Source organism: Petaurus breviceps, unplaced genomic scaffold (genome assembly GCF_028583685.1).
Source record: "Petaurus breviceps papuanus isolate PSGF00001 unplaced genomic scaffold, PetGlider_PUasm1.0 90808, whole genome shotgun sequence".
NCBI classification, from domain to species: domain Eukaryota; kingdom Metazoa; phylum Chordata; class Mammalia; order Diprotodontia; family Petauridae; genus Petaurus; species Petaurus breviceps.
Window position 1 is genome coordinate 10,501,493 of NW_027187349.1, and position 10,237 is coordinate 10,511,729.

Genomic DNA, 10,237 nt, shown 5'->3' on the forward strand with positions numbered 1-10,237 from the left:
TACTTATTTTGTATATATTGTTTTCCCTTAATAGAATGTTAACTCCTTGAAGGCACTTTCATTTTTTTTACAATATAATGCAATAAACATTAATTAAGAACCTTGAACACTATAGACACTTAATAAGTACCCATTGATTGATAAGTTCTACTAGAGAGTGTTAGTCTTATACATTTTACACCTTCATTCATTCATCAAACATAAAGTATGGTAACATTAATAACATTTATATATGCATGATTGATTGGCTCATCCCAGTTAAAGGCTCAAACATCAGTCCACATTGGTAAAACATTGCACTTTTCTTGCAACAACCCTGAGTGGTAAAGAGTGTGTTATTCTCTTTGTTTAAAGATGAGGAAACTGAGAGAGGGGAAGTGATTTGACAAAGCTCACAAAGTTCCTAAGTTTGGAAACAGGACGTGCCTTTAGCTTTCTCCTGTCTAGTATTCTTTCAATTTCCCACATGCAAAGCAATGTTCTAGTTGAGATTGAAGGTAAAAGATAAAGAGACACAAGACCCACAAAATCTAGCTGGAGAGAGAGGAGGAGCAAATCATGAATGTTTTATAAGAGTTTTAAGGAGGAAAAGATCATTTTTGATAGGGCAGAGAGTCAAGGAAGACTCACTAGAGGAGGTCATATGAGAACAAGTTTTAATGGAAGAGGAGCATTTGAACATGAAAGAAATGGAGGAATCGGGGTGGCTGGGTGGTGCAGTGAATGAGCACCTGCTCTGGAGTCAGGAGGACCTGAGTTCAAATACGACCTCAGACACCTAACACAAAACTAGCTGTGTGACCTTGGGCAAGTCACTTAACCCCAATTGCCCTACCTTCCCCCCTCCAAAAAAAAAAGCAAAAAAAGAAATGGAGGAATTGGGGAGGAGCACATCCATAACATAGGAAACAGCATGAGCAAAGGTACGGAACCTGGAATAGGGAAGACATTTGTAAAATTTAGTGTATTTGAGTATCAATAGTATGAGGTAAGGTTACTAATGTTGGTTGGATCCAAATTTGGGAGGGTCTTAAATCCTGAAAAGCTAAGAATTCAATAGGCCATAATGAGTCATTGGATGAGCACCATGATTCCATCTGTGTTTTAGGATGATTAGTCTGGAAGCAGAATGAAGACTAGATTTCTAAGGGGGATCCTGCCTTTTCAATCACTGAGTTTATGTTCAACAGGGTCTTGAATCAGGCAGCAGTGGCCAGATTAAAAGATACAGCCAGGAAGGTCAATCTAGAATCACAGGGGAACATAGAAGAGCTGTCATATATGGCCCTAACAGGGAGAAGACCAAATCATTAATCAAAAATACAAACCTAGCCTCTAGGAGGTCAGCAGTCAGTAAATGGCAAAGCCAGTGGAAGCTGCAAAGAAAGAGAGACACTTTCTTTTTTGCTAAAGTCCTCCTACTTTTAAATGTCCCCACATTAGGGTCTTGAACGAAGCCCAAAGGTACATCTATGAGATCAATCAGTGTACTTAATAAGACCTAATTCATGCTTTAAAAAAAAAGTGTTTCTAAACCTTAAAGTTCTAAGTAAGTGTGAATTACCGTTATTATTACCATGTTTGTCTTTGATAAATACTGTTTTTCTCTTGCAGGGGAGATTAAGTGAAAGAATATTGAATGGGAATCAGAAGATGTATGTTTCAGTTTTAGCTGTATGACTGATAGTTAATTATATAATCTTGGGAAAGACACTTCAAGTCAATTCAGCAAACAGTCAAGTTCTTACTATGTTCAAGACATTGGGTCTGGAGACACAAAGATAAATGAAAAAGCCTCTGCCATCACAAATCTTACACTCTACCGAAGAGATATGAAAGGTACACAGACAAGTAAAGAAAAAAACAATTTAAGGAAGAACAAAGGATTAACTATTGTAGTGACCAGAGAAGGCTGACCTTTCTGGGCCTCAGTTTCCTCTTCTATGAAATGTGGGAGTTGAACTACATTCTCTCTGAGGCTGAAAGCCCAATTCAAAACAAAAATTTTAGGATTCAAACATTCTTCAATTAGTTTATTCAAAGCAGGCAGGAAAACCTTCTTAGATTTGCAATGTACTTCCCCTCAAGTCACTTTAAAGCTCCTCCTCTAAAAATACAAAAATTAGTAGAAAACAAACCACTTAGAGAAGAAATTTCCAGTAATTTCTACAAATGAACATATTTTATCAAATAGTAATAATAGTTTATATAGCTCCATAAGGTTCGCCAATATTTACAAATATATTCTCATTTTTGTCCTTAAAACAACCCTGGGAGGTGGGTGCTATTGTTATGTCCATTTTATAAATAAAGAAACTAAAACAGAAGGTGGTCAAGTGACTTACCCAGGGTCACACAGCTAGTAAACATCTAAGGCTGAATCTGAATCTAGGTCTTAATGACTGAATCAACTGTGCCACCTAACTGCTACCTCTTTTGAGCTAAGTTTAAGAAAGTTTCACCATTTAGCCAAAACTTTTGGCTTGTGAGACCAGGCTTACTCCATCACTTCTGAGTTTTTGTAATATTTTATTTTTTTCCTAATTGCATGTAAAAACAATTTCAACATTCATTTTTTAAAGAATTGAGTTCCAAATTTTCTCCTTTGCTCTCTCCCTTTCCCCTTCCCTGAGAAGGTAAGCAACTTGATATAGATTAAACATGGGCAATCAATATTTTTGAGTTTTTGGAAAAGAATTCAGCTTTGATTATTATGATCATATGATCAAAAGTTGGAAGGGTTTTTATAGGTCATCAGTCCAACCCCCTCCTTTTACAGAGGAAAAAACTGAGGTACGAGTAGTTCAATAATTTGTCCAAGGTGACAGAGGCAATAAAAAGTAGAGTTGGGATTTGAACCCAGATATTTTGACTCTAAACCTATGGCTCTGAACATTAGACCAAGCTGTATTTTTTTAATTCTGGACTAAATTGAGTACAATTTTTGGTTTGAGAAAAAGGAATGGTGTTTAGTTGACCAGCAAATCTGTAGTTTTAGAAAGAAGGGACAAGTTTACAATGAATGTCTGAAATCTACACCTCACCTTCCTAAACACAAGTCACTAAAAAAAAGGAATAGTGAAACAGTAGATAAAGATAGGGAGGTTGAGGGGTATGAAAGATATGGGCATTTAAAAATGCATCATTAACATTCAAATACTAGTTCTCATCAGTGCATGGCAAATAGTAGGTGCTTAATAAATGCTTACTGATTGGCTAACTATCAAGTTTAACTCTTCTGAGAATGATCCATCCAGTATCGCAAATTTTTAAATCCAACCCCAGTATCTCTCCAGAGTTCTAATCCTTCATGACAAGTGCCTCATATATTTTGAAGTGGCATCTCAGAGTCAACATGTCCAAAAAAGAATTCTTATTAGAGCTTGGTCACACGTAAAAGATGCCAAGGTCATCCACTGCATCCTGGGGCCATCATCATCTGTCTTGACTTTTGTCTTGCCTCTGGATTTTGATGATTCTGGAAGAGAAAGTGAGGCTGGTAATTTTGTGTAACTCTGGCTCACTTAAATCCAATTCACACATAATTCAAGGTATCATCCCATGATTTCATTGGTCCTCTTTGAAAACAAAGAATGAACAAAAAACAAACAAGCCCAGGTTGCCCAGATTATGACCTGTTGCTCAGAAGCATAGAAGTATAATACTTTTTTTCTGGTTCTTTTTTATCTGATCAACCTTCAAGTAGGATGTACTTTGTCCTTGGGTTGGACAAGTATCTTTGTCATTGGAGAAAGCACCCATATCAGAGAGATCACAGTTCCATCAAAGCAAGTAAATATTGTACCTTTTATTCAGTAGCTACTATAAACTAAGGTATACCTCTGCTCCCTCTGGCCAACTAAATCTCAATCTACAACCTACTTTTTGCTACATTTCTTCTTTTGTAGAGTATTGAAAAAGAGATTGAGAAATCAAGACGTTACTCTGCAGGTTCAAGAAGACACTACCTAGCTCCATTCACCAGACTCTGAAAGGCTGAGTCCCTGAGTCCTCTGTCTCATTTGTCCATGCCTCTGAGAGGTCAAATTACATATCTATTGAAAGTACTTTCTAAAAGTTTTAATGTAGTTGAATAAAACACCCACTTTTATTTGGCCTATAGAAGACTTCACTTCTTTATTGAAGTTGAGTCATGTTCCATTTTTACTGAGTACATATTTGGCCATTTTATTATAGAAAAGAAATCTGATATCAAATTGTCTTAACCTTTAGGATGGCAAATAATATGTTACTCCATAAACAGTAATCGTGATAAAGGAGAGGCAGAGTTAAGAAGTAACATCCCCCAAAAAACAAACAAAAGAGGTTCTATTTATGTTGCCTGTACCAGATCGAATGAACACATATCAAAGCTGACCTTACCTTCTGGCACTTGAGAAAAGATACAATTTTTCTCCATACTAAGATTGTATGCTTTTGTGAATATATATTTTTCTGCTTCGTGAAATAAATAGATTTTATAAGAATATAATGTTGGATGTATAAATTATATTGTATAATAAAATCAAAGCCATTTCACAATGTTTCTGGATTTCTATAGCTTGTTAGATGTTCTCATTTGTCTAACTACCCTTCTCTTAATCTTTCCACAAATACCATCTGCAGCAATTCAGCAACAGTGTTATCTTAGACATCAAGAGATGCCAATTGATTTTGTGAACTTCCTATCCTCAGATTCACCATAATTCCCAACATATTTGCCAGATTTTAAGATGCTAGAAGATTCTGTGGAAATTTTCAGATTAGATTTCTTGTCTTGGCCTTGCTCAGGTTTTCCCTGGGGCACAAGTGTGGGAGCATGCTGTCACAGTATGTAATCCATTTACGTGATCTTTTGATCAAAGTTGCTCCAATTATTTCCTATGGTAACCATAGCAATGATTAGAAAAAGTAAATGTATACAATGGGTTCTATAAGAGATTTGTTGTTTCACACATATACACACACGTGCAACTTGAACTAAAAGTAAGCACATAAGATTTTAAATCAACAGCTCTTTCCGGGAAATCCTAAACAACTGAGGGAAGATTGGATAATAAAATCTTTAAAATTTTCTTGCAAAATGTATGTGGCTCCATTTAAATGAATGGCTATATATTTCACCAACCCTCCTTTTTATCTTAAAACAAAGTTATCTTAAACATGTATTGCTCTCAGTTCTATTTTCTCTGTATTTTGGTAGGAGGTTGGACTTTTTTGTTGTTGTTCAGTCATGTCCAGCTCTATGTGACCCTATTTGGGGTTTTCTTGGCATAGATACTGAAGTGGTTTGCCATTTACTTCTCCAGCTCATTTTACAGATGAGGAAACTGAAGCAAACAGGTTTAAGTGACTTGCCCAGGGTCACACAGCTAGTAAGTATCTGAGACTGGATTTGAACTCAGGAAGATGAGTCTTCCTAACTCTAGGCACTCTATCCACTGTGCCACCTAGTTGCCTGGGGAATTAGACTAGATAATTACTAAGATCCCTCTACTCTAAATTCTGTGATCTAATATCTTTGATGAAGAGGGAAGAATATTCTATAAAACACTCAAATGTAGGATCTAAGCAGGTCACAGGGAAATATGGAGAACTAAAGCCATTATATCAGTCTACTCCCCAACCTGCCCTCCGAGATTTAGTAAAACAAGGAGCAATGTAACAAGTAAACAAAACCCAGAAAGCCCATAGCACACCAAGAATAACAACTGACAAGTTACTATAATTGTAAGGTTTGTAAAACACCTAACATACATGATTTCTTTTGACCTTCACAACAACACTGGTAGGCAGGCACTTATCTGTAGAAAAGCGAAATGATGCTGCTCATGGGGGGAAAAAGGGGGAAGGAGGTAACAATCATTTATTAAGCACCTACTATGTGCCAAGTGCTTTACAAATATTAGCTAATTTGATTCTTGTCACAACCCAGTGATTATTGCCATGTTACAGTTGAGAAAACTGAGGCAGACAGGTTAAAGGACTTGCCTGGGGTCACACAGCTAAAAAATGTATCTGAGGTCACATTTAAATTCAGGTCTTCCATTCTATCTCTACCATAGCGCTTAGCTGCCCCTAGTAAAGCACATGGTTAGTAAGAGGTCAAGGGAATATTCAAGTCCAGCTTTCTCCTAACTCTAAGTCTTCTTGCTATTACACTAATGGTAAACATAGGAGATCAGGGAACTCAGCATCATAGACTCTTCTAGCACATTCTTCAGGCCCACCCCTACCTTCTCCCTAGAGAATTGTTTACAAAAAGGTATAAACAAATATGCTTAATTTAAGTACTATAGTCTACTTAGAAGGGCCCTGTCAATCCACATTTATGTGGGCATCCTTTCCTCTCTGTAATCTCCCAAACATTTTCTCCCTTCTCCAAAAGTAAAGGCAGCAAATGAAATGGGTGTTGTGAGAAGAAATCAGGGACAGCACTCAAGAATAGCATCTGACCATGGTTTTCTGTAGTGGGGGACAGAGCTATAGTTGCTTGTAATAGTACTTGAGGGGAAGTCAGAGCACATGTGAATTGAAAGTTCTTTTGTTTTTCCTATGTAAAAATTAACATGGTGGTCAGACATCTGCCCAAAAGGGGTCAGCCCTTTGTTCTAATACCTGCACCATTGATAGAGTAAGGGAATTAAGACTATTCCTGGTATCTTATCATAATATTTTAAATGAAGATAGTTAAAATTATAAAGACTAAAAATGAACAATCTATTTGTCTACCTGTTCTGTTAACAAGATTGATTCATTTAGAGGCTTGGAGTCACAAGAGAACTGGGTTCAAATCTGATCTCTAATATTTACTGCATTATGAACTTGGACAAGTAATTTATCCTTTCTGAATTTCCTCAAATGTTAAATTAGAAAATTGGAGTAGCTGATTTCTTAGGGTCTCTCTCATAATAAGATAATGACTGGAAACCACTTAAAATAGTAAGAGGCTATTTAAATGATAGTTATTATTATTTGATAATGATGTCCTATAGGGATTTGGCATTTTTACAGAGATAATTTATATCAATTGTGATATATCATATCACACACATAAATATATGTTAGTGCCTTTTTAATACTATGCCTCATAAAAATAAGACAATCACACATTGTGTTCAAGAATTCTAATAGGAACCTAGGGGAATAGACTAAATAGAAATGGGTAAAACTGAAACATCTGACCCATTTATTATATGAACACAGTTCGCAGCCTATGCTTCCAAAACCAATTTTTAAAAAATCAATATAGAAGTCTTGGTTGAGTTTTTGACTCAGATATTTATATTTTATGACTAAGGATAGTATTATCTGTAAAAATGTAGATTCTCTCATCATATTTACCAAAATACAAGACCCTCACCACAATGTCACTCAATATTTTAGGTACTCATTTTTCTTCTTTGATTCCTTGAAAAATGTAACAGACACAATGTTATTCAATAACCTTCTGATTAAGAGTTAAATGCAACTGTTAACAGAGGAACAACCAAGTGAATAAAGAATGCCTATAGTCCTAACCATGGTGTATAACCAAATGGATGGCCCATAGGGTTGGCCCATCGATACATATATCTTGGACAATTTATACAGATAGATAGTGAGAAAGCTCAGAAATTCAATAGGACCAGTAGAGCTGCCTCTGTGAAATTATAAGTACTTTTAATGACCCCAACCTTCTGAAACAATGGTCCATTCTTTAAAAAAAAATAACATTCTTCTGGTGAGACTGTATAGGTGTGAGTCATGAAATATAACATTCTCCCCAAACCAAAAAAGTTAAATTTGAAGATCAACAGAGGTAGCAGATAGACTGCAACATGTTAAGAGCAAAGAATTGTGTGAGAGAATCATCACTAAGTACATGTGACTGGGAAAGGAGGTGATATGATAGTCAGTGGGTGTTCTCTGAACTATACACACAATGATGAGAAATCTAGGTACTCAAAATGCTGGGTGAACCCCCTGGAGAAGATTTTATTGCAGGATTGAACAAATGATATATAGGATGAGATGTGATAGGGTTGTCTGCCTTGCTTGATAGGAATATCCACACTGATGGAATCACAGATCTACCAAACTATTTTTCTTTTTAAAATAAAAAAAAATCCATTTCTAAATGGAAATATCCATTCTATTCCCATAAAAGAAAACTCTTGGCTATATTAAGGTGAGAATAGACTATATTTTTGTCATCCTCTTTCCTGCTTAATCCAGAAAGCGCAAATAACCCAAGAACACTGGGTTACTAGTTTCACTTTTGTCTTGTGAGATATACCTCTCTTGGCAAACAGCGGATACATTAGTAATAAGTCTCATTATATGATTTCACAGAAATTTCCCAGAACTAGAATTATGATGGCTTTTGAGATTGAAAAATCATTCAAATACAAAGGATCAAGAGCTGAAAGAGATTTTGATTTGGGCCAGGGATTTTTAATTTGAGTTCTGTGAACTTGTTTAAAGATAGAATAGATGATAGATAAGTGATAGATAGATAGATAGATAGATAGATAGATAGATAGATAGATAGATAGATAGCTGCGTTTCAATATAATTGGTTTCTTTTGTAATCTATGTATTTCATCTTATGTATGTAAAAGTATTATTACAAGAAGGACTCTATAGTTTCCACAAGACTAAGAGTGTCAATGACACACACACAAAGATTAAGAAACTCTAATCTGGTCCAGGCTCCTTATTTCTCTGATGTAGAAGCTAAAGTTAGGAGAAGTTAAGATGCTTGGGGTCACATGGGTATGAAGTGGTAGAACCAGTGTTTGAACCTACATCTTCTGAATCTCAATCCCATTTTCCCTCTACACCCAGATGCTTCCCACAGCACTGCAGATAAAAGACTTTAGCTTCACGATGAGTGAATATGTCATGAGAAGAGGATTTGATTGATAGATTTTTTTCTGTTCACCAAAACTTAGCACTACAATTGAATTGCTAAGTGCCAAGCTACCTGATGATTAGGAAACAATTCCTGTAGCCAAATGAAGAGGGAATGTGGAACTGAAAGCATGAAACTGCAAAATGAAAGGATTTGAGCTATGGGATGGAAAATAAGAATATGAAGCAAGGTTCCAGATTATTAGTATCTGTCAAAGACAGGAGCAAATGCATTTGCCTGTTTTCTAGAATAATTTAAAAAATAAATCTAATAAAAAATAAACAAGTTTGGAAATGGGAAGAAAGTCCAGTGTTTAGGCAGGCTGAGTAGTTCTTTGCTACTGGTAGATAATTCTTTGCCATTTCCATTTCCCCCCTCAACACACACACACACACAAACACACACCTATGATTTCATTAATAGAGGAAATGCCTGGATTTGTGACTTCATCAGTTTAGGGAATTCTTGGCCTAGAAATTCTCTAAATAGGCTTATTGCAGCTCTAACTTAGTCTTAGAAAGTTGACTAGGGCATTCAGAGGTTAAGTGATTTTTCTGTGGCTGGTATAAGATTCAGCTTGGTGTATATCAGTAGATAGAGTGCTGGGTCTGTAGTCAGGAAAACCCAAGTTCAAATCCAGTCTCAGATATTTATTAGCTGTATGACCCTGGGCAAGTCACTTCACCTCTGTTTACTTTAATCCACTGGAGAAGAAAATGGCAAACCACTCCAGTATCTTTGCCAAGGAAAATACCATGGACAGTATAATATGGGTCATGGGGTCAGGAAAAATAGAACACAACCAAATATTAACAAGAAGTATATGTAAAGGGCAAGATTGTAATCAAAATCTTCCTGACTCCAAGGCTGCATGCAATATGGCATCCCTACCCAAAATACACCTCATGGCTTAGGAAAGGAGAGTTTCATGACCATCTTCGAATTACACATCCAGCACCCCATGATCTAGAAGGGGAAAACTGTGAAGACAAGCAAAACACATAATCTCTGTAAATAGGCTGGGGTTGGCGAAAAGGTCTTTCAACAGGCTGTGCCTTCAGTCTGTTCATACTTGCAGAGAACAGAGGCTGTAGAAGCACAAATCTGTAAGTTGTAAATCTTAAGAAGTCTTCCAATTGCACCCCCAGAAATAAGAAATAAACTTGTGATAAAAGCTCCTGGTCAATTTGACAGAGTTCCAGTCCTGCACCTGTAGACCAAACTGCAAAGTTTTGTTTTGTTTTGGTAACCAGACATCTATAGGAAGGATGGAAGGAAGGAAAGTAGGAAGGAAGGAAGGAAGGAAGGAAGGAAGGAAGGAAGGAAGGAAGGAAGGAAGGA

The 10,237-nt window shown here is 36.3% G+C and overlaps 1 long non-coding RNA gene across 1 annotated transcript in view; it reads right to left on the reverse strand.

The window, feature by feature from the left end:
* Nucleotides 1-2,028: 2,028 nt before the first annotated feature.
* The window catches only part of LOC138147918 (uncharacterized), a 110,036-nt gene continuing 101,827 nt past the window's right edge, over nucleotides 2,029-10,237 (reverse strand). The window contains exon 3 of the long non-coding RNA XR_011164926.1: nucleotides 2,029-3,478. This is a non-coding gene — a long non-coding RNA (uncharacterized lncRNA). The remainder of the gene's footprint in view (nucleotides 3,479-10,237) is intronic.